We start from the raw sequence: 26,131 nt of genomic DNA on the forward strand, positions 1-26,131 counted from the left end.
TGGTGCAGGGCTACAATTTTGTTTCTGGTGTCCTTTGACAGCTCTTTGGTCTTCACCATAGTGGAGTTTGGAGTCAGACTGTTTGAGGGTGTGCACAGGTGTCTTTTTATACTGATAACAAGTTTAAACAGGTGCCATTACTACAGGTAATGAGTGGAGGAAAGAGGAGACTCTTAAAGAAGAAGTTACAGGTCTGTAAGAGCCAGAAATCTTGATTGTTTGTTTCTGACCAAATACTTATTTTCCACCATAATATGCAAAAAAAATGATAAAAAAACAGACAATGTGATTTTCTGTTTTTTTTTTTCTCAGTTTGTCTCCCATAGTTGAGGTCTACCTATGATGTAAATTACAGACGCCTCTCATCTTTTTAAGTGGTGGAACTTGCACTATTGCTGACTGACTAAATACTTTTTTGCCCCACTGTACACATAGCATGTCGCAGCCCTCTGAGGAAGCCCACGTGAAACGCGCATTGGGGCTGCAGGAATTGTGTCCCACAGAGAGAGACATGGGTAAGAAATTTCTATCTTTTTCTATGTAGGTTAATTACTGTTACTGTTGATCTTGTCTAGCATTATTAGTACGTAGATCTTGAAGATATATAATAATGGTCGCTATACATACAATGGATACCTTTCTGCTGAATAGGCATATGTATATTAACCTTGATACCATTATACAGTATATCACTAGTAAGCAATTTGGTACTACGATCTTTTTTCATGATATTTTCTTCCTTCTCTTTTATTCATATGTGGAATAGATGCCTTTATGACCCGAGTCCCATCACTAGTTATTTTATCATTATATGTGGACGTATTTTTGCCATCTTTTTTATGATTTAAGAAAATGTATTGAATATATAAGTATGAACTTATAATTCCATATTTTCAGTGGTATACTTCATGTTGGGAGTGTCTATCTACCGTACTTTATATGGCTTATCATGCACACTTATGTAATAGATTATGTTTTATGTTCTAATTATATGGTTTAAACATATTTGGTATTGCCACGTCTGGAACGACTCACCCTATAAAACTGTCCAACCCTTTCACCGTAAAAAAACAAAAACTGTTTTTTTGCCTGGTTTTATCATCATACCGCCGAACAAAACGTGGAATAAAATGGTGTCTCTGAAAATGTCATTTTGTCCTGCAACAAACTACCATAAAGCTCATCATTCTTTTTTCTATAAAATAATTTTTATTGCATAAAAGCGCCAAAACATAAATGAACTATATTAATGTGATACCGTACTGACCCGAAGAATAAAGCTGCGTTATCAATTTTACCACATGAGGAATGGTATTTTTTTTTAAAAAAAACAAAAAAAAACAACAATTCTTAAATTGCTGGTTTTTGTTCATTCTGCCTCCCAAAAATCAGAAAAGAAAGCAATCAAAATAATGGAATGAGACCGAAAATGGTCTCAATAAAAATGTCAACTCGTCCCGCAAAAAACAAGCCCTCACATGACTCTGTTGACTCTGAAATATGGTTAAAATTATAGTTAACCAAGTATAGGGATTAGTGATGAGCGAGCATACTCGTTTGCTTGGGTGATCTCCAAGTATTTGTTAGCGGTCGGAGATTTAGTTTTCATCGCCTCAGTTGCATGATTTACGGCTGCTAGCCAGGCTGAGTACATGTGGGGGTTGCCTGTTTGTTACGGAATTCCCACATGTTTTCAGCTTGTCAAACAGTCGTAAATCATGCAGCTGCGGCAACCAAAACTAAATCTCCTAACACTAACAAATATTCCGAGATCACCCGATCAACGAGTATACTCGCTCATCACTAATAGGGATGCAAAAACAAGTTTTTGCAATAAAAAAGCATCTTTTAGTATATGACAGAAGCCAAACATAAAAAAAATATATGAATCTGTTATTACTGTAATCGCACTGACCGGAAGAATGCCCTCCTCCCTTCTGAGCCCTAGTGTACCTAAACCACATTTAGTGTCCACGTTTTGCATTTCTGCGATCTGAGCCTGCCTAATTTATGGGTGCGTGTCTCCAATAGTATGAGCCGGGCACCACAACTTACTGGAATGGCAGTTTGCATTTTTTATTCAGCAACATAGACTGTCGCTTGTTTGTGGAAAACGCCCATGGAGTCAAAATCATCACTACACCTATACATAAACTCCCAAATGGGTATAGTTTTCAAAATGGGGTCACCTAAGGGGGGATTCTGCTCTTCTAGCACTTAGAGGATCTGTATATGAAGTTCACCAAACTTTTATAGCAAAATTTGAGGCCTAGGAGACAAATAGCGATCCGTCCCTTCCAAGTCTCACCGTATGGCTAAACAGTATTGTAGAGCCACATGAGGTATTTTAACATTCAGCAGAAATTTTGGGACAAATTTTGGTGCCATTTTTACCCTTTCCCAGTGTGAAAATGTAAAATCTGAGGCTAAAACAAAATTTTGGTGGTTAAAATGAAATTATTTTTTCTTCACTGCCCAATGGTATAAAGTTCTGGGACACAACTGTGGTGTAAATATGCTCACTGCACTCCTAGATGAATTCATTGAGAGGTGTAGTTTGTAAAATGAGGTCACTTATGGGGAATTCTGCTGTTCTGGTACCTCAGGGGCTCTACCAATGTGACATGGCACCCTCAAACCAGTGACAAAAAATCTGAACTCTAATAGGGCACTTCTGCCCTTCTGAGCTTTGCACTGTGCCTCCAAAAATAAGCAAAATCACGATTTTAATCAGAATAGCTACCAACTACAGAGGTATTACTACAGGTAGAAAGGAGAATAAATATCTGCTGATAACGATATTTGATATAGCATACGGACTAGTCGCTGATAAACAAGGAGACAGAAGGGGGAAATGGGTAAAAAAAAACACAAAATAATGACCATGAAGTCCACAACTTATAATAAAATACAAATCAGTATAGAAAACAGGTGAGGACACAGTGCCACATTAAGTACACACCACCGCATAAATGCATGACTGCACCAGGGGCGCACAGAGCCAGGGGACCATGGCTGCCTATATTTGAATACAGTTATCATCAAAACCACTCCGTCCCTAATAAGGGGGGGATAAAAAAAATAGTGAAAAATAGTAAATTACGTATTGTAATAAATGATTACGAATGACTGCGCGCCCTTTGGGCGCGCGCTGTGAGTGCGATCTACGCAATGGGGGTATACCCACGCACCAGACTGACCTCACAATGGGGTGTACCCATGCACCAGACTGGCGTATGTGCAGACTAATAGCAAACATAAATACCTGGTGTACCTCTCCTGCCACTCCTACCTTGTGTATGAAAAAGATCTATAGTTAATACTGTTCGGGTAGAGCTATCCGATAGCGCTATCCATGAAGAAAGTGAACGGGTAGAGCTATCCGATAGCGCTATTCATGAAGAAAGTGAACGGGTAGAGCTATCCCATAGCCCTATTCCTAAAGGAACTGAACGGGTAGAGCTATCCAATAGCGCTATTCCTCAATGTTCCTGAGCGTAAGCTATTTTCACATGGTTGAGCGCACTTGGGATCTGCCCCCAAGGCCCTGCCCATGCCCAATGTTTGGTCCGCAGACCGCAGCTAGAAGTTAGTTCTGCTTTTGTGTACATAATTTTTTCGCTTTTACAATTGTGAAAAAGCTTAATAAAAGACTTCTTTGTACACACAGTTGACAGTAAACCATTTGTCAACGTTAGGAATAAGTTTACCCTGCTTGTGTCTCAAATATTTTGACCCTTATTTGTTGGCTTTTCCTTCCCCTGGAGAAAGCCACATATAACTGCCCATGTGAAAACACTGGGAGAGACAAATAAATTTCTGCAATATCCAAGGACTGTCCCTGAGATTTATTGATGGTCATTGCAAAAGCTAACATAACAGGAAACTGACGCCGTCACATCTGGATTGGCAAGTTTTTATCTTTGGAAATCAGGTCAATTCTCAGAATAAGAACTGTCTGAGGCTATGTGCACACGTCAGGATTTCTTGCAGAAATATTCTTGACAAAAATCGGACATTTCTGCCAGAAATCCGCATGCGTTTTTTTCACGTTTTTTTATGCGTTTTTGGTGCATTTTTTCCCAAATGCATAGAATAGCGGGAAAAACGCAGAAAATCCGCAAAATTAATGAACATGCTGCTTTTTTTTACCGCAATGCGTTTTTTTTGCGGAAAAAAACGCATCATGTGCACAAAAATTGCAGAATGCATTCTAAATGATAGGATGCATGTCTGCAGTTTCTAATGCGGTTTTATCGCGAAAAAATGCGAAAAAACCTGAAAGTGTGCACATACCCTGACCCTTTGCTTTCCATTTAAAGCAACGGCATGAATAACGTTTGCTTTTAAGCTTTTCACATAAAGCCTTGTGTCATTACAAAGGCCAAGCTTTCTGTTAAGATTATGCAGGAGCATATTTACAGCTCCTGGTTTCAGCTTTAGTTCATTAGGAGGCATCCCAGTGGGATTCAGAGAGTTAAGAAACTCTACAGGGTAATCTGTGAGAATCACACCCTCCTTTTGCACAATTGTGTCGACTGAGCGATATGTTGAATGTTCACCTTGAACTTGACTTAAGGTACCTTCACACATAACGATATCGTTAACGATATCGTTGCTTTTTGTGACGTAGCAACGATATCGTTAAGGAAATCGTTCTGTGTGACAGCGACCAACGATCAGGCCCCTGCTGGGAGATCGTTGGTCGCTGAGGAAAGTCCAGAACTTTATTTCATCGCTGGACTCCCTGCAGACATCGCTGGATCGGCGTCACACACTGAATCGGTGTGTGTGACGCCGATTCAGCGATGTCTTCACTGGTAACCAGGGTAAACATCGGGTTACTAAGCGCAGGGCCGCGCATCGGTCAGCCGGAAAGCAGAGCGGTGACGTCACCGCTCTGCTTTCCGGCCGCTGTGCTCACAGCCAGTGCAGGAGGAGTGCAGAGAAGCAGAGCGCCGGGGACAGACAGCGGTAGGTAAGTATGTAGTGTTTGTTTTTTTTACTTTTACGCTGGTAACCAGGGTAAACATCGGGTTACTAAGCGCGGCCCTGCGCTTAGTAACCCGATGTTTACCCTGGTTACCCGGGGACCTCGGGATCGTTGGTCGCTGGAGAGCTGTCTGTGTGACAGCTCTCCAGCGACATCGTTGTCGGTATCACTGCAGCGTCGCTGAGTGTGAAGGTACCTTAAGAATTTTGTGGTTCCTTCGTCCCAAATAACGACAGATGACTCCCTAAGCTCCTTGGCTTGAAGTGAGGTTGGCTTAATTTTTCACACTGTGGTCTCATTTGTTGTAATTCCAAGGCCAAACTTGGAATGGTAGGTGCTACCGTTTTGTAGTAATGTAGCCGCCAATCCAGTGGATGCTACTGAGCAAATAAACTTCTTTTCTGCTTGAAGTATCTTGTGCAAGCGGTTGTACAAAAATGTCTTCCCACTGCCTCCAGTGCCGTCCAGAAAAAAACAGTGTGAGCTAGTGTCGCCTGGCTGTGATGCAGCATTGACTGCTTGCATAGTTGCTTCGAAAGCTGATTTCTGAGCTTCATTAAGCATAGCTTTCAATTGCTCAGCCTCATGCTTTATTACAGCATAATAGAGTTGGTTCAGTTTTTCATCTGGAATATTTACTGGAGTTGGCAATCCGTAGTCAGCACAGGACTTTTTATTGCTTAAGAGCACTTCATTAATATGAATTATCACAAAGCACTTCATTAATATTAATTATCACAAAGAGCCAGTTGCTCAGCAACATCTGGACTATACCGCCTGTTATAATCCTCCATAAATTTGGTTTTATATCTTTGCCATAATGCCAATGGTTTAGTTGGTTCCCCATATACACAAATTATAGCAAATAATTCACGAAATTGGTAAGGCATTTGGAAAGCGATTGCATCCGTTATACCGTCTTCCCATTGGGAATCGTCTTCCAAAAGACGAAGATCAGTGCACGCATTTTTATACGTGTCATGTACGATTCCATTGACAGTCCTTAAGTCAGCATAAGCCTTTGCTCCTCTTACGTGAAGTAAAAGGAGTCTTAGGTAATACAGCTCACCATCTGTTAAAGAGACTGTATACATTCAGGCAATTATTTTCCCAAATTGAGCCCGTCGTTTTTTCCATCCTTCTGGTACAGCTTTTCTATCCCAGACATAGTGTGATCTCATCCACATTAAGGAGGGTGATGAGTGGAAGACTGCGATCAATACGCCAGAAGGACACTACGAGAATCTAGTGATGCCTTTTGGGTTGACGAACGCGCCCGCCGTCTTCCAGCACTTTATTAATGACATCTTTAGTCACCTTGTAGGCAGGTTTGTTGTTATCTACCTGGATGACATTGTGTACTCACCTGACCTCGAGTCAAGACAAGTCCTACAGATACTTCGTGACAATAAGTTGTATGTCAAACCTGTGAAGTGCATGTTCTCGGTGGAGAAGATCCCTTTCCTTGGATATGTAATATCTGCCACCGGTTTTCTCATGGATCCGGCGAAAGTCCGGGCGGTATTGGAATGGGATCATCCTGAGGATTTGAAGGCCTTACAAAGGTTTTTGGGTTTTGCCAATTACTACCGTAAATTCATAAAGAACTTTTCAGTAGTAGCTAAACCACTCACTGATATGACTAAAAAAGGGACGGACTTCTCCAAGTGGTCCAGTCCTGCCAGGGAGGCATTTGACACTTTGAAAGGATGTTTTGCTTCTGCACCGATTCTTATTCAGCCTGATGTCACTCAGCCATTCATTGTGGAGGTGGATGCATCCGAGGTGGGAGTGGGGGCTGTATTATCGCAAGGTGCGTCTCCTGGTAAATGGCAACCATGCGCTTACTTCTCGAAAAAACTGTTGCCAGCTGAGAGAAACTATGATATTGGTAATAGGGAACTCTTAGCTATCAAATGGGCATTTGAGGAGTGGCGTCATTTTTTGGAAGGAGCGGTTCACCCTGTGACGGTGATCACTGACCATAAGAATTTGGTTTACTTGGAGTCGGCAAAACGTCTTAAGGTACCTTCACACTAAACAACTTCACAACGATATCGCTAGCGATCCGTGATGTTGCAGCGTCCTGGCTAGCGATATCGTTGTGTTTGACACGCAGCAGCGATCAGGATCCTGCTGTGATGTCGTTGGTCGCTGCAGAAAGTCCAGAACTTTATTTTGTCGCTGGACTCTCTGCAGACATCGCTGAATTGGTGTGTGTGACGCCGATTCAGCGATGTCTTCACTGGTAACCAGGGTAAACATCGGGTTACTAAGCGCAGGGCTGCACTTAGTAACCCGATGTTTACCCTGGTTACCATCGTAAAAGTAAAAAAAACAAACACTACATACTTACCTTCCACTGTCTATCCCCGGCGCTCTGCTTCTCTGCACTCCTCCTACATCCTGTGTCAGCGTCGGCCAGCCGGAAAGCACAGCGGTGACGTCACCGCTCTGCTTTCCGGCCGCTGTGCTCACAGTCAGTGCAGGAAAGCAGAGCGCCGGGGACAGACAGCAGAAGGTAAGTATGTAGTGTTTGTTTTTTTTACTTTTACGATGGTAACCATGGTAAACATCGGGTTACGAAGCGCGGCCCTGCGCTTAGTAACCCGATGTTTACCCTGGTTACTGGCATCGTTGGTCGCTGGAGAGCTGTCTGTGTGTCTCCAGCGACCAAACAGCGACGCTGCAGCGATCGACATCGTTGTCGGTATCGCTGCAGCGTCGCTTAGTGTGAAGGTACCTTTACACCTCGTCAGGCAAGATGGGCCTTGTTCTTTACCAGATTTAACTTTTTTGTTACTTTTAGGCTGGGAAGCAAAAATGTTAAGGCAGATGCTTTGTCCCGTTGCTTTCCTGGGGGAGGCGATAAGTGCAAACCGGTACCTATTCTACAAAAAGGGGTAGTAATGGCGTCCATATGCTCCAATCTTGAAAGAGAGGTTGCGGACGCTCAGGGGGACACCCATGCTACCTGTCCTCTTGGTAAACTATTTGTACCAGTCAATCTCCATCTTAGAATCCTCAGTGAACATCATGATACGGTGCTGGCTGGACATCCAGGGATTATGGCTACCGCGTTTCTACTTACTTGGCGTTTTTGGTGGCCAGGTGCTTTTAAGGATGTTCAGGAGTATGTCGCCGCCTGCAATATCTGTGCGCGTTCTAAGACTTCACATACTCGTCCGTCAGGGGCTCTCCTACCTTTGGAGATTCCTAGCAGCCCTTGGACTCATTTATCGGTCAATTTTATTACGGATCTACCTGTGTCTGCAGTGAACACTGTAATTCTGGTGGTAGTGGACAGGTTCAGTAAAATGTCTCATTTTATTGCTTTGCCAGCTCTGCCTAATGCCACAACTCTGGCGCAAATCTTCGTCAGGGAAATAATAAGACTGCATGGGATTCCTACGGATATTGTTTCTGATCGGGGGGTGCAGTTGATCTCCAAATTTTGGAGGGCGTTTTGCACCCGTTTGGGGGTCCATTTGTCTTTTTCTTCGCCGTTTCACCCTCAGTCTAATGGGCAGACTGAACGGGTTAATCAGAATTTAGAGACATATCTTAGATGTTTTGTATCTGAGAATCAGGAGGACTGGGTGACCTACTTACCGTTGGCTGAATTTGCAGTTAATAATCGCTGTCAGGAATCAACTGGTAAGTTCCCATTTTTTGGGGCATATAGGTTTCAACCGCAGTTTATTTCGTTCAATGATGATCGCCTTTCTGGTTTACCAGAGGAGGAACGGTTCTCTTCTTCTATTTCTACGATTTGGCAGGGGGTGATTAATAATTTGCAAAAGATGGGCTCCAAATATAAGAGTGTGGCTGATCGGAGACGATTGGTGGGTCCGGACCTGAGTGTTGGTGACTAGGTGTGGCTGTCCTCAAGGAACATTAAGCTAAAGGTTCCATCTTGGAAATTGGGTCCCAGGTTTATTGGTCCCTATAAGATCCTAGCCGTCGTCAATCCTGTAGCATTCCGCCTTGCTCTGCCACCTACGTTGGATAAGTTGGAAACTTGGGCTGAAAGGTGGCAGATGAGGTTTAACAATGATAAATGTAAGGTTATACACATGGGAAGAAGGAATCAATATCACCATTACACACTGAACGGGAAACCACTGGGTAAATCTGACAGGGAGAAGGACTTGGGGATCCTAGTTAATGATAAACTTACCTGGAGCAGCCAGTGCCAGGCAGCAGCTACCAAGGCAAACAGGATCATGGGGTGCATTAAAAGAGGTCTGGATACACATGATGAGAGCATTATACTGCCTCTGTACAAATCCCTAGTTAGACCGCACATGGAGTACTGTGTCCAGTTTTGGGCACCGGTGCTCAGGAAGGATATAATGGAACTAGAGAGAGTACAAAGGAGGGCAACAAAATTAATAAAGGGGATGGGAGAACTACAATACCCAGATAGATTAGCGAAATTAGGATTATTTAGTCTAGAAAAAAGACGACTGAGGGGCGATCTAATAACCATGTATAAGTATATAAGGGGACAATACAAATATCTCGCAGAGGATCTGTTTATACCAAGGAAGGTGACGGGCACAAGGGGGCATTCTTTGCGTCTGGAGAAGAGAAGGTTTTTCCACCAACATAGAAGAGGATTCTTTACTGTTAGGGCAGTGAGAATCTGGAATTGCTTGCCTGAGGAGGTGGTGATGGCGAACTCAGTCGAGGGGTTCAAGAGAGGCCTGGATGTCTTCCTGAAGCAGAACAATATTGTATCATACAATTATTAGGTTCTGTAGAAGGACGTAGATCTGGGGATTTATTATGATGGAATATAGGCTGAACTGGATGGACAAATGTCTTTTTTCGGCCTTACTAACTATGTTACTATGTTACTATGTTTAAAATCCACAATGTGTTTCACCGTTCTCTTCTCAAGAAGTACGTGGCATCTGCAGGATCTTCACCTCTGCCACCTTCTCCTGTCATTGTCGATGGTAATCTGGAGTTCCAGATAGCCAAGGTCTTAGATTCTCATCTGGTTCGTCGGTCACTTTAATACATGGTACATTGGAAGGGGTACGGTCCTGAGGAGAGGATGCGGGTTCCAGCTTCCGACGTTCATGCGACCAGACTGGTTCGAGCCTTTCATGTGGCTCACCCAGATAAACCAGGTCCTGAGGTTCCGGAGGTCCCTCATAGAAGGGGGGTACTGTCACGGAGTTACCACGACAGAGCAGTACCAGAAGACCACGGCGTCTGATGGCTTCTGCTTCATCGCTGAGAAGAAGCGCTTCTCCTGTGTATTAAAAGTGTTTTGTTTTCTTTCAGCAGGACAGGGGTTAATAGGCTTGTGGAAATTCCTGCTTTCAGCTGTGCTCGGTTAGCCACTCCTCTCTCCTATAAAAGCTAGGCCTTCTGGTCAGATCCTTGTCTGAAATAGCACTTGCTTGAAAGACCTGGAGTAGTGAGGAGCTGGTGTTTGGAGAGCTGGAGGAATTTATTGTGCGACAGTTGTATGGTTTGTGCGCTTGGAAAATTCCTCATCCTTACCTACTTTATTTACCCTCCCCGTCCTTCACACCCAAAAATTTCATTCTGGAATTTAAGACCAGGCATGATTTTTTTCCAATTCACAATCCACCCCAGGTCCTGTAGAATGGAGAGTGTGAAGCTGCAGTCTACCTTGAGAAGTTTCTCCGACCTCGCCATTATCAGAAAGTCGTCCAGATAAGGCACTATGGCAATATTTTGGTCCCTTAGATAGGCTACTACCTCCAACATTAGTTTGGTAAATATTCTGGGTGCTGAAGCAAGGCCGAAGGGGAGACATCTGAACTGAAAGTGATACATTAATCCTTTGTTCATCAGGGCGAATCTCAGAAACATTTGATAGGAAGCGTGTATTGGGACATGGTAGTATGCATTGCTTAACAATAATAATAATTTTTATTTATATAGCGCCAACATATTCTGCAGCACTTTATAATTAAGCGGGGACATGTACAAACAATAAATTTAGTACAAGTTAAGACAATTTAAACAGTGACCTTAGGGGTGAGGTCCCAGCTCACAAGCTTACAATCTACAAGGAAATGGGAGGACACCATAGGTGCTTAGATCTAAGGTGCACATCACCATGTCTTTGTCTATGAGAGGCGTTGTGGACCTTATAGATTCCATCCTCAATCTTTTGTACCTGATCCACCTGTTCAAGGGTTTTAAATTTATGATCGTTCGGGAGTCTCCCGAAGGTTTTTTTTATTGAGAACAAGTGAGAATAATGGCCCTTGCCTCTTTCTGAAATGGGTACCGGGATGATTGCCTCTAACTCTAACAACTCCTGGATGTTTGTCCACATAGAGGAGTCTAAGAGCGGACAGGGTCTGGTTACTACAAATCTTTCTGGGGGATGGTTGGAGAACTCTAGTTTGTACCCCTGAGCAATTACCGGCAGAATCCAAGGATTTTGGGATATTTTCTGCCAACCCCCTAGAAATTTCTGTAACCGACCTCCCACCTTGATGTCATTTATTTGGCTTTCCTGCACCTGTACTTGGGAAGATGGAGTCTCTACCCTTGGGATAAGACCACCTCCCCGATTTCCATTTCCCTTTTTTAGTCCGTCTTCTGACCAGGTCGGGATCTACAAAAGGGCTATAACTTTTTTGTGTTCTCCTCAGGGAACCCCTTCTTCTTATCTGAGGCTTTTTCTAAAATGTCATCTAGAATAGGCCCAAATACTTTATTCCCTGAGAATGGGATTCCGCACAGTTTATTTTTTGATTGGATATCCCCTGATCAAGTCTTTAGCCAGATAGCTCTTCTGGCCGCGCTGGACAAAGACTCGCTTCTGGCGGAGTAGCGTACAGACTCTGCTGAAGCGTCTGCCATAAAGCCTGTTGCGAGTTTAAAGGGAACCTGTCACCCCGTTTTTTGAGATTGAGCTATAAATACTGTTAAATAGGGCCTGCGCTGTGTGTTCCTATAGTGTATGTAGTGTACCCCGATTCCCTATGTATGCTGAGAAATAACTTACCAAAGTCGCCGTTTTCGCCTGTCAATCAGGCTGGTCAGGTCGGGAGGGCGTGGTGACATCGGTGGTTCTTCCTCAGCTTTACGTTGGTGGCGTAGTGGCGTAGTGGTGAAGACACAGCGCGCGATCTGCGCTGTAATCCCTTGCATCGGTGGGGGCGGCCATCTTCCTGGGGCCGCGCGTGCGCAGATCGAGTGCTCTGCTGCACGGGGCTTCAGGAAAATGGCCGCGGGATGCCGCGCGTGCGCATTAGAGATCGCGGCGGCCATTTTCCCAAAGCCGAGATGCAAACTCGGCTTTGGGAAAATGGCCGCCGCGATCTCTAATGCGCACGCGCGGCATCCCGCGGCCATTTTCCTGAAGCCCCGTGCAGCAGAGCACTCGATCTGCGCACGCGCGGCCCCAGGAAGATGGCCGCCCCCACCGACGAAAGGGATGACAGCGCAGATCGCGCGCTGTGTCTTCACCACTACACCACTACGCCACCAACGTAAAGCTGAGGAAGAACCAGCGATGTCACCACGCCCTCCCGACCTGACCAGCCTGATTGACAGGCGAAAACGGCGACTTTGGTAAGTTATTTCTCAGCATACATAGGGAATCGGGGTACACTACATACACTATAGGAACACACAGCGCAGGCCCTATTTAACAGTATTTATAGCTCAATCTCAAAAAACGGGGTGACAGGTTCCCTTTAAGTAACGGAAGAGATTTGAGAATAACATCTCTAGAAGTCTTAGCTTTGAGATGTTCCTCTATCCATAAATGCATGGACCGGGCTACTGATGTTGCAGCTATATTGGCCCGTATTATTGCTGCCGAGGATTCCCAAGTTCTCCTGAGCAGTCCATCTGCTTTGCGATCCATTGGATCCTTTAAAGCGGAGGAATCTTCAAATGGAATTGAGGTCTTCTTTGCCACCTTTGCCAATGGGACATCAATCTTGGGAACTTCATCCCACACTTTAATGTCCTCTGGATTATAAAGTAAACGGAGTCTAAAGTATCTAGCACTACTAGTCTCTTCTCCGCTTCCTGCCATTCTTCCAGAATCATGGAACGAATATGATTGTTGACTGGAAAAACCTTTGTGACTTGAGCATGTAAACTGCCAAACATTTCATCCTGGATCGAGGTTTCCTCTGGCGTGTCCTGTAACTGCAAGGTGTTACGAACTGCATGAAGAAGCTCATCAGTATCTGCAGCCGAGAAGAGATATATTTTCCCTCTGGCCAATGATTCGTCTCTTCCTTCCTGGTCTGAATCTTCCGAATTTTCTTCTTCGGAAGAAGGACTAGACTCTCTTGGCCTTTTCCCGTAATGTTTGCGGTTCTGACTGACTTGTCTGGGGAAGATTCAGGCTTGAGATGGATGCCTGAACCTCCTGACGAATCATTGTTCTCATACTGGTTAATAACGCAGTCTGTTCATTACGCACAATCTTAGATGTGCACGACTTGCATAGTGGCTTCCGCCAATTTTCCGGGAATTTAGCAGCACATATCGGGCATTTATTTTTCCCGGATTTTTTCCTTTCAGGTGCGGGGATGGGCTCTGCCTAGAATACATAGAGATACCAGCAGCAGATAGGGAAGTAGGGGGAGGGGTGAGCATTGTGGTATGGCTTAGATTAGCCCACTCACGTGCCCCTGAAGCTGGTCAGTCCCTTCAGGTCTGGCTGTCTCTTCCATAGCGAAGATAGTTTAGCCGTATAGCTGGGTGCTCCCTGTGAGGATGGCCGGCGGCATAAAGACCCCCTTATGACAGTTATATAGGATTTACCTGGTTGATCCTGCCTGCCTTACTGCGGCTGCAGCTGACCGAGCTCCAAAGCCTCACCCGAGGCCGGCGCTGCTGCTGGCGTCCCTGTGCTCTGGCGTTCGCCGCGACCAGAAGTTACGCGGCCGTCGCAGCTGGAAGGGACATGGCCGCTGGACCCAGAAGTGGCTGCTTGGAAGCGGTCTCTGGACAAAGATGCGGCTGCATGCTAGGAATCGGTCGCTGCAGGAAGCGACCACCGCCTTAACCCCCCAGCAGACAGCCGCCTGGACCGAGAGCCTCCTGTGCGGAGGAAACGGACCCGACCCCAGGAGCAGCACAACACTGGGAAGACTGAGAGACCCCCATAGCAGGTATCAGCCGCAGATACCTTGCGGCAGGGAAGGGAAAGGCTGGGCCCCCCGATCCCCACCATCTGCACAGCACCGTCGGAGGAAACGCTTGCCGTTCCTATCCACAGTGGGGCAGGAAAACACTGGTGGGTGGAGTGGGGAGGGTCCTTTTAAACGCTTGTTGTTCCTGTCCTACTGAAGGTAAGAAGGACGTCCTCCAATGGTGCTGTCAGGTGGTGAACTGGAAATGTGATTTAAAAAAAAAAAAATTTCACAGTTCATTGTTTTAAACTTCTGTGACGCACCTGGGGGGTTTCAAGGTGCTCACCACACATCTAGATAAGTTTCCTGAGGGGTCTAGTTTCAAAATGGTGTCACTTTGGGGGTTTCCACTTTTTAGGCACATCATTGGCTTTTGTTATCCATGCGAAAAGAAAAAGTTTGGGGTTTTTTGGAAAAAAAAAGTTATTTTTTTATTTTCATGGTTCAACGTTATAAACTTCTATTAAGCACCTGGGGGGGTTCAATGTGCTAAGAAGAAATCTAGTAAATTGCTTGAGGGTTATGTTTCCAAAATGGCGTCACTTGTGGGGGTTTCCACTGTTTAGGCACATCAGGGGCTCTCCAAATGCGACATGACACCTGTAGAACATTCCATCAAAATCTGCGTTCCAAAACGTCACTTCATCTTTTGAGGCCTGCCGTGCACCCAAACAGTTATCTCCACATGTTGGGTATCTGCGTACTCAGGAGAAATTGCACAACAAATTTTTATGGTGCATTTTCTCCTATTACGCTTGTAAAAATAATTAACTAAAACTGAAAGAACATTTTGTGGGAAAAAATACATTTTTTATTTTTATGGCTCAATTTTATAAACTTCTGTGAAGCATCTGGGGGTTCAAGGTGCTCACCACACATCTAGATAAGTTCTCTAACGGGTCTAATTTCCAAAATTGGGTCACTTTTAAGGGGGGGACCACTCTTTAGGGACATCACGGGCTCACGAAACACAACATGGTGTCCCTTAATTATTCCAGCAAATTTTACCTTCAAAAAATCAAATGACGCTCCTTCCCTTCAGAATCTGCTGTGTGCCCAAACTGTAATTTTCACCCCACATATAGGCTATCGGCATGTTCAAGAGAAATTGCACAACAAATTTTGGGGTCCATTTTTTCTGGTTACCCTCGTGAAAAGAAAAAAAAATGTGGCCTAAAGGAAAATATTTGAGAAAAATTAAATGTTAACTTTTTCCTTCCACATTTCATTAATTCCTGTGAAGCACCAGGAGGGTTAATAAACTTCTTGAATATGTTTTTTAACACCTTAAAAGGGTGCAGTTTTTAGAATGTAACTTTTGGGTATTTTCTGTCAAACAGGCCCCTCCAAGTCATTTCAAATGTGATGTGGTCCCTAAAAAAAATAGTTTTGTACATTTTGTTGGAAAAATGAGAAATCGTTGGCCCATATAACTTCCTAACAAAAAAATGAGGTTTCAAAAATTGTGCTGATGTAAAGTAAACATGTGGGAAATTATATTTAATAACTATTTTATGTGATACAACTCTGATTTAAGGGCATATAAACTCAGTTTGAAAATAAACGCAAATCATATAAAAAAATGTTTTCCCACTATCATGAAGAACAATATGTCATGAGAAGAAAATCTCAAAATCAATGGGATCCATTGAAACGTTTCAGAGTTATCTCAAAGTGACACTGGTCAGAATTTTTAAAATTTGGCCTCGTCAGGAGGAGGAAATCACTCTTTGGAGTGAAAGTTTTCCAATAGATCTTGGAATAATAATAATTTCCACAATTGGATGTGTTTAAATAAAATGATCCTGTGCTAAGATAATCTTATAAATGTGCCTCTGCTGTATACTGAGTAATGGCTGTGTCTGACCGTACGAGGACCATGGTACAATCATACCTCAGCAAAATAGACGGGGGGGAGCAAAATATTATTGAGACATTACAGTGTGCGATCACAGCTGATTCTGCGAGGTAAATCATTTCACTGCCTGATTTTAAACAATATTTAAACTCAAAGAAAGAATCAGCTGTGATCACCGTGCTGTAATGTCTGATCAAAGCATGTTCCTGTTCCTGCACGGTCAGACACGGGCATTACACAATACACAGCAGGGGCACATTTATAAGATTATCTCAGCACAGGAACAATTTATTTAAACACATCAAATTGTGGAAGTTATTATTATAGCAAGATCTAGTTATATAACACAAAATAGTTAATAAATAACATTTCCCACATGTCCCACGCAGCGATTTTGCAGCTGCGGATCCGCAGCAGTTTCCATAGCGTTTACAGTAACATGTAAACCCTATGGAAACCGCTGTGCACATGCTGCAGGAAAAACCGCGCGGGAACGCAGCGGTTTACAACCCGCAGCATGTCACTTCTTTGTGCAGAATCGCAGCGATTCTGCACCCATAGAAATGCATTGATCCGCTTACTTCCCACATGGGGCTGTGCCCACCTTGCGGGAAGTAAGCGGAAAATGTGCGGGTGGTACCCAGGGGGAGGAGAGGAGACTATCCTCCAGGCCCCGGGAACAATATTTGAGTAAAAAAAAAAAAAGAATTAAAATAAAAAATAATGATATACTCACCTCTGAAATCTCAGCGCTGCACGCGGCCGTCCGGTCTCAGGTTTGCTATGCGACTAGGACCTGCGGTGACGTCGCGGTCACATGACCGTGACGTCACGAAGGTCCTGGTCGCACAGCATCTTTGGAACCGGACCGCCGCCTGCAGCGCCGAGGAGATCGGGACGTCAGAGGGTGAGTATATCATGATTTTATTATTTTTAACATTACTATTGATGCTGCATATTGCTGCATATGCAGCATCAATAGTAGGGGTAAAATCCCGCAGCAGAACCCGCAGGACAAACCGCGATAAATCTGCAGGGATAACCGCAGCGGGTTTGCCCTGCAGATTTATCAAATCCGCTGCGGGAGAACCCGCAGGGACAGGACGCAACATGTGAACATAGCCTAATTTACCATCAGCATCACTTTTTTTTTTTTAAACACATTTTTTTTATGAGGAAGTCAGAAGTGTTAAAAGTTGATCAGCAGTTTCTCATTTCTCCAACAAAATTTACAAAACCAATATTTGTATACTGTGGTACGCCTGTGGTTACAATGCAAAAAAAAATAGAGTATGAATTTGGTCAAATTATTGTATTTGAGTAATTCCTTACTGCTGGAATAGATCGCGGACACTATGTCACGTTTGCAGAGGCCCTGATGTGTCTAAACAGTGGAAAAACCTCACAAATGAACCCATCTTGGAAACTACACCTGACAAGGAATGTATCTAGAGATGTGGAGAGCACCTTGAACCCACAGGTGCTTCACTGAATTTTATAAAGTTAAGCCGTGAAAATTAAAAAATACATTTGTCCTGCAAAACTGTTCATTTTGCCTCAATTTTTTCATTTTCTGAAGGGTAACATGAGAAAATGGACCATAAAATTTGTTGTACAATTTCTCCGGAGAACACAGATACCCTATGTGTGGTGGAAAACAACTGTTTGGGCACACAGCAGGGCTCAGAAGGGAAGGGAAGCGCCGACTGAATTTTGGAGCTCAATTTTGACTGGAATAGGTTGTGGACATATGTGGTCAAAATCTACTTTTGAGGCACAGTGCAAAGCTCAGAAGGAAAGAAGCGCCATGTTGGAGTTCAGATTTTACTGGAATGGTTTGAGGGTGCCATGTCACATTGGTAGAGCCCCTGAGGTGTGGAAACAGCAGAACACCTCATAAGTGACCGCATTTTATAAACTACACCTCTCAATTAATTCATTTAGGGGTTCAGTAATTACAGTCATGGCCAAAAGTATTCACACCCCTGCAATTCTGTCAGATAATACTCAGTTTCTTCCTGAAAATGATCGCAAACACAAATTCTTTGGTATTATTATCTTCATTTAATTTGTCTTAAATGAAAAAGCACAAAAGAGAATGAAGCAAAAAGCAAAACATTGATCATTTAACACAAAACTCCAAAAATGGGCCAGACAAAAGTATTGGCACCCTCTGCCTAATACTTGATTGCACAACCTTTAGCCAAAATAACTGCTACCAACCGCTTCCGGTAACCATCAATGAGTTTCTTACAATGCTCTGTTGGAATTTTAGACCATTCTTCTTTGGCAAACTGCTCCGGGTCCCTGATATTTGAAGGGTGCCTTCTCCAAACTGCCATTTTTAGATCTCTCCACAGGTGTTCTATGGGATTCAGGCCTGGACTCATTGCTGGCCACCTTAGAAGCCTCCAGTGCTTTCTCTCAAACCATTTTCTAGTGCTTTTTGAAGTGTGTTTTGGGTCATTGTCCTGCTGGAAGACCCATGACCTCTGAGGGAGACCCTGCTTTCTCACAATGGGCCCTGCATTATGCTGAAACATTTGTTGGTAGTCTTCAGACTTCATAATGCCATGCACACGGTCAAGCAGTCCAGTGCCAGAGGCAGCAAAGCAACCCCAAAACATCAGGGAACCTCTGCCATGTTTGACTGTAGGGACCGTGTTATTTTCTTTGAATGCCTCTTTTTTTCTCCTGTAAACTCTATGTTGATGGCCTTTGCCCAAAAAGCTCTACTTTTGTCTCATCTGACCAGAGAACATTCTTCCAAAACGTTTTAGGCTTTTTCAGGTAAGTTTTGGCAAACTCCAGCCTGGCTTTTTTATGTCTCGGGGTAAGAAGTGGGGTCTTCCTGGTTCTCCTACCATACAGTCCCTTTTCATTCAGACGCCGACGGATAGTACGGGTTGACACTGTTGTACCCTCGGACTGCAGGGCAGCTTGAACTTGTTTAGATGTTAGTCTAGGTTCTTTATCCAATATCCGCACAATCTTGCGTTGAAATCTCTTGTCAATTTTTCTTTTCCGTCCACATCTAGGGAGGTTAGCCACAGTGCCATGGGCTTTAAACTTCTTGATGACACTGCGCACGGTAGACTCAGGAACATTCAGGTCTTTGGACATGGACTTGTAGCATTGAGATTGCTCATGCTTCCTCACAATTTGGTTTCTCAAGTCCTCAGACAGTTCTTTGGTCTTCTTTCTTTTCTCCATGCTCAATGTGGTACACACAAGGACACAGGACAGAGGTTGAGTCAACTTTAATCCATGTCAACTGGCTGCAAGTGTGATTTAGTTATTGCCAACACCTGTTAGGTGCCACAGGTAAGTTACAGGTGCTGTTAATTACACAAATTAGAGAAGCATCACATGATTTTTCAAAGGGTGCCAATACCTTTGTCCACCCCATTTTTATGTTTGGTGTGGAATTATATCCAATTTGGCTTTAGGACAATTCTTTTTGTGTTTTTTTCATTTAAGACAAATTAAATGAAGATGATAATACCAAATAATTTGTGTTTGCAATCATTTTCAGGAAGAAACTGAGTATTATCTGACAGAATTGCAGGGGTGTGAATACTTTTGGCCATGACTGTATGTTGACATCACATGTGCCTCAAAGAAATTTAAACCATTTTTACCACTAAAATATTTTAGCCCCAAGTTTTTAATAGGGCTAATAGGAAAAAATGGACCACACAGTTTGTTGCGCAATTTCTCCCAAGTGTGCCAATACCCTACATAAAATCGAGAATTACTTTTTAGACACAGTGGAAAGCTCAGAAGGAAAGGAGAGCCACATTGTAGTGCAGATTTTGCTGTTATGGTTTGCGGGTGCTGTGACCCACTGGAAAAGCCCCTGAGGTGCCAGAACAACAGAGCCCCCCATAAGAAACTGCACCTCTCAATGATTTAATTTAATGGTGCAGTGATCATATTGACACCACAGGTGTTTCACAAAATTACTGTATATACTCGAATATAAGTCGAGACCCCTAACTTTGCCACAAAAACTTGGGAAAACTAAATGACTCAAGTATAAGCCTAGGGTGGAAAATGCAGCAGCTACCGGTAAATTTCAAAAATAAAAATAGGTACCAATAAAAGTAAAATTAATTGAGATATCAGTAGGTTAAGCGTTTTTGAATATCCATATTGAATCAGGAGTTCATGATCGGCCCCATAAGATGCTCCATACAAAATACGCCCCATAAAATGCTCCATAAAGTTTATGATGGGCCCCATAAGATGCTCCATATTAAAATATGCTCCATATAAAAAAGGTTAATAATGGCCCCATAAGATGCTCCATAGACACATTTGCCCCATACAGTGCTGCATAAAGGTTAATAAAGGCCCCATAAGATGCTCCATAGAGATATTTGCCCCATATAATGCTGCACACGTGTTGATTATGGCCCCATAAAATGCTCCATAGAGATATTTGCCCTATATAATGCTGCACAAATGCCGATTATAGCCCCATAAGACGCTCCATAGAGACATTTGCCCCATATACTATAATGCTGCACAAATGCCGATTATAGCCCCATAAGATGCTCCATAGAGATATTTGTCCCATATAATGCTGCACAAACATTGATTATGGCCCCATAAGATGCTCCATAGTGATATTTGTCCCATATAATGCTGCACAAATGCTAATTATGGCCCCATAAGATGCTCCATAGACACATTTGCCCTATATAATGCTCCACAAATGGTAATTATGGCCCCATAAGATGATCCATAGAGATATTTGCAGCATATAATGTTGCACAAATGCTGATTATGGCCCCATAAGATGCTAAGATGCTCCATAGAGATATTTGCCCCATATAATGCTGCAGAAATGGTGATTATGACCCCATAAGATGCTCCATAGAGATATTTGCCCCATATGCTGTTGCTGCGATAAAAAAAAAAAAAGACATACTCACCTCTCGTCGCTCATGCCCCCCGCACTTGCAATATTCACCTGTCCTCGTTCCACCGCCGGACACCACTGTGTCTTCCGCGTCCTCTGCACTGACATTCAGGCAGAGGGCGCACACTAACCACGTCATCGCACCCTCTGACCTGAGCGTCACAGCAGAGGACGCGGAAGACGGAGCGGCGCCCGTCAGTGGAACGAGGACAGGTGAATATCGGGAAATGCTGCTCACCCTCCCCATTATACTCACCTGCTCCTGGCGCGGTCCCTGGCAGCTTCCCTGATGGTCTTCTCAGGGTGCTGACAGCTTCTTCCAGGGTTGAGTGGTCACCGGTACCGCTCATTACAGTAATGAATATGCGGCTCCAACCCTATGGGAGTGGAGTCGCGTCCATATTCATTACTGTAATGAGTGGTACCATGTGTTATGGGTCGAGTTCCTGCCTCTGCACAGGGGGAATCTCAGGCTATCTCCGCTGCGGTCTCCCATTCTTCTCCTGCCGCAGTGGAGCCTGCTCAGCGGAGACGTCGATCCCAGCGTCTCGCTCAGTCTGACTCTGTGCTAAGAGTTACTACTGCATTTCCTGCTTCTGCCATTGAAGTCAGTGCTGGGCAGCGGCGAGCAGACGCTTCTGGGGCTAAGTCCTGCTTTTCACATTCTGAGCATGCCCTGAGTAAGATCTCTCAGTGGAGATCGAGGGTCACATGATCAGATACTGCAGCTAAGGTCCTTGTAGGTGCTAGGACTAAATCCTGCTTTGCACTCTGAGCATGCCCAGGGCAATATCTCTCAGTGGAGATCTGGGGTCACATGCTCAGGTGCTGCAGCTCTCCATTGGTCCTTCTTTGAAATGTCCTAAATGTGCTGCAGCTATTTAAGGCTCGCATGGCCGTACGGCCATGCGCTAGTATCAATTCATATATGTGCTGTGCGCCAGTGTGGTTATGTATGAGTGTGTTCAAGGACCCGGCTGAAATAAGCCCCTAGAATACCGGCACCTCCGGTGAGGAGATTGTATGAGTGTGTTCAGGGACCCGGCTCAAATAAGCCCCTAGAATACCGGCTTCTCCGGTGAGGAGATTGCATGTTACATAACCACTGACTCCTATCAGCTTGGCAGTAAGCTTGTGCTCCTGTGAGGCTAACAGGGTGCAGTGCTTCCCTTTCACGGCTTCTCTGTGGAGTAACAGAGCTAGCCTATACTGCCTAACAGTGCCGCCATTCGCTAGCAGCAGGTTCCTCCTGCACAGTGGACCCCGGGCTGCGAACGCACCTTTCATAATAAACATCTCTATTTTCTCGGTGCGTTCCGCTAGCCTTAACACCATGTGATTGCTCAATGCTGGAAGAAGCTGTCATCGCCCAGAGACCATCGGAAATGCAAGGACCACGCCAGGAGCAGGTGAGTATGTCACAGCCGCTGCCCCCCCCTCAACCACAGCCCCCCCGGGACGAGGACTCAAGTAAAAGCCGAGAGGGGCACTTTCAGCCTAAAAAAATGGGCTGAAAATCTTGGCTTATACTTGAGTATATACGGTATACACCATTGAGCAGTGAAGAAAAAATAATTACAATTTTAATCACAAAAATTTTGCTTCAGCCCCAAATTTTTAAATTTTCACATGGGAAAATGGGTAAACACGGTACCAAAATTTGTCATACAATTTCTGCTGAATATGGAAATGCCCCATATGCGTCTGTACAGGACTACTTAACCACACAGCGAGACTTTGAAGGGAAGGAGCGCTATTCAACTTGTTACAATTTTGACTCCATAGGTATTTTCCAGAAAAAGGCAGCAGTGGATGCTGTCAAGTTACAATTAAAAATCTGTCAGTGTAGTTCCCAGAATATTGTACTGCCCATACATTATTCTTAGGTCGTGCTTCTGGAGACATAGAAACGTAAATTAGGCAAGCTCTCTTCACTATAGAAATTACAAACATGTGGACAAAAATGTGGTTTAGGCACACTGTGGGGCACAGATGGCAGAGTGACATTTGAATTTGGGAGCGCAGAATTTGCTTGATTTCTTTTTTTTTGGGGGGGGGCAAGGAGCTATAAGCGCTTTTCCTTTGCCTTTGTACTGCCAATAAAGTGGAAGCCCCTTATATTCCTATTGACAAATGACGGACCTGAGAGGGGACTTGCTTTATTTGTGGATTGAGTTGAAGCTTTTATTGGGAACATTTCACGTAACATTTTTTTAATCACATTTATCCTGTGCCCTATGTTGAGCACTTACATCAAGGTTTGTATCTAAATCTCTGAGTGATGTTATTCAGGTGAAACCCCCGAAGGATCCACTCACTATAAAGAGGTAGCAGAGTTACTCTGGACTTCATCTGGCCTCTGTTCAGCATTGTCCTCCTTTTCAGATGTGCACAAAGCTGTGGCTAACCGTGCTTTTATGCATGCTTAAAAATAAGAACACCACTGTATCATAGGCCACACGGTGTCCACAGTGTCTCCATCTGCCTAATTATAGGGTATCTTCCGCTGAGAGTTCCACCTGAATCACATATTTCAAAGATTTATAGACAAATTGTCTCTTCAGAGAGGAAGAGGATTAGAACTCTAGTGCCACCTATGGGAAGTAGCAATCCTAGCAGCCAATGTCGACCCTTTAACGAACCTTATCACATGACTTAGGATAATAGCCCAACCAGAATCTCAATTTGCAGACACTGTGTTTCGGGGTACTCGGGTTCCGAAACACAGTGTCTGCATTTGAGATTCTGGTTTGGCTATTATTCCAAGTCATGTGACAAGACTCGTTAAAGGGTCGACATTGACTGTTAGGATTGCTACATCCATTAGGTGGCACTAGAGTTCTAGTCCTCTTCCTCTCTGAAGAGACAATTTGCATATTTCCCAGAGGAGCACTGCAGCTTTAAGTCTCCTCACCTCGACTTGCTTAACAGGTCACTCTCCGTAAGGAGAAACGATACTTCTTGGATAAAGATTTATAGAGAAACCCCAGTGTAAGTGCTCCGCTAAAAGCGCAGATAAATTTGAGGGTTTTTTTTCCCTTTTTTATACCATTCGCCATATGGTAAAATTGATAAGGCAGCATTATTCTTCGAATCAGTTCGATTACAGGGATACCACATTTATATTATTTTTTAATGTTTTGCTGCTGTTACACTATAAAAACTACTGTAATTTTCGTATTATAAACACAGACTTTTTCCAAAAAAATTTAGGAGGTAAATGGGGTTATGTCTAATGGAATTAATGGTGCTATATAAATAAATAATAATAATAATAAATAATAATCAAAATGTGGCTTACCGGGATTATAGGAGACAGGGTCGCGGTTGCAGGAAGCAGCCACTCGTTATTGAGACAAGATCTCAGTCTGCGCATGCGCCGGGTCCAGTTTTCCTGAAGCCCACCGCCAGGAAATCAATGGACTCTTCTCCTGTCTCGGACATTTTCTTGAAGTCCAGGGCCCGCATACTCACACCACAGGGAAAGCCTCTCCTCCCAACTTGAGGCTAAGAACATCGCCTTACTCCTGCAATCGCTGGCTTCCTGCAGCAGCGACCCTGCCTCCTGTGACCTTGGTCCACCGTCGCGCCCCGTGGTAAGCTACTGTAAATTCAGACTATAAGACGGACCCCCGTTTGGTCCGCAAAGTACAGTGTTTTATAGAAAAATAATGGTTTTTGCATTATTATATTATATTGTATCATTATATTCTGAGAGCTATAACTTTTACATTTCTCAGCTGAAGGAGCTGTATGATGACTTGTTTTTGAGGGACAAGATAAAGTTTTCAGCTATGTTATTTTTATTTACATTGGACTTTTTGATTGTGTTATATTCCACTATTTCGGGCGGTATGACTAAAAAGCAGCAGTTTCCACATTTTTTATTTATTTTATTTTTTTACGAAGAACACTGAAGGGGTTAAATAGTGTGTTATTTTATTTACATAAATATGCCTACTTAATTGGTTTAATATTTTTTCATTACTTTATAATTTTTTTTAAAATAGTTTTATATATATATTTTTTTTTTTACCTAGTCACTCAATGGGACTAACTTTTATTAGACAGATTTCTGGTGTAATGCATTGCTAAGAATTATACATGTCAGTGCTGCAGTGAGAAAGAGCATGGTCTATCAGGTTTGACCCCCCCCTCCCATAGCTGGCTGACATGGAGGTCGCCGATCTAAAGGGAGAGGGAGAGTCCTCCCTGCCTTACAAATGCTTGGATTGCTATGGCCCAGGGCTGGGTGGGCAAAATTCTTGGCAGTGCTGAGCTCCCGCGGCGACGATTGTGCTCCTGTGCCTGCATGACCGCCATGACGTATCATGTTATTTGGCAGGAACCCCTACATATGTAAACTTATGTTACATGTAGTGAAGGTGTTAAGTATTTTCATAAATAATGTTTTTTTTATTTTAAAACTGGGAAAAACGGGGTTGAGTTAAACTTTAAATTACAATTTTTTCAATACTTTTTTTAGTCACTTTATTTCTTGATCCTTCTTGAACCTGCATACCCACACTATACTATACTCATTATAACGCACTGCAATGCCAAAATATAAAAAAACAATATGCGATCTCTTCTGAAGCACAAGCTATATCTAGCCTTGAGAGGAGTACCAAGATGGCATCAACAGGGTCTGCAGTAGGCCTGTGGCTGCCATTTTAACTCATAAAACCTCCATAATTGAGTCACTGGGGACTGATGGGAGCTGGACAATATTTGCACCAGGGATTGGGCCAGCAGTGACAGAGGCTAGCGCCAATCCATGCTGTTACGGGCAGAAGCTAGATGTATATCACAGCCTTCCCCTGACCTGTACGGAGTGGGCTCAACTATTGAGTATGCTCCATACATGTGAAGCCTGACATACATCAGGGTGAGCAAATGGGTGAAAGAAGTTGTCCATTTTGTTGCCGATATTAAAAAAGAATGTGCATTACTGATCAATATATAAAACGTAGTAAAAGATCTTTTTCCCCCTAAGTTCAATTATTCAGATTTGTGCAGCCACACGCTCTTGTTGGGCAAGCCTTCAGTCTGATTTGTAACCGAATGGACGGCTGCATAAGAAGGAGCACGCGACAAGACACATCAGTCAGCTTCCTCCATTTGTGCAAGTCTAGGAAGTTAGGAACCTTGGTACCGATGCAAAGTGTTTCAATGGAGGAGGTGAAACAATGTGA

General features: G+C 43.6%; 1 protein-coding gene across 2 annotated transcripts in view; it reads right to left on the bottom strand.

Annotated features, from left to right (window-relative positions):
* Positions 1-26,131, bottom strand: part of GNPAT (glyceronephosphate O-acyltransferase) — a 433,316-nt gene that overhangs the window by 342,362 nt on the left and 64,823 nt on the right. The window lies entirely within an intron of this gene.

Source organism: Ranitomeya imitator, chromosome 5 (genome assembly GCF_032444005.1).
Source record: "Ranitomeya imitator isolate aRanImi1 chromosome 5, aRanImi1.pri, whole genome shotgun sequence".
Classification (NCBI taxonomy): domain Eukaryota; kingdom Metazoa; phylum Chordata; class Amphibia; order Anura; family Dendrobatidae; genus Ranitomeya; species Ranitomeya imitator.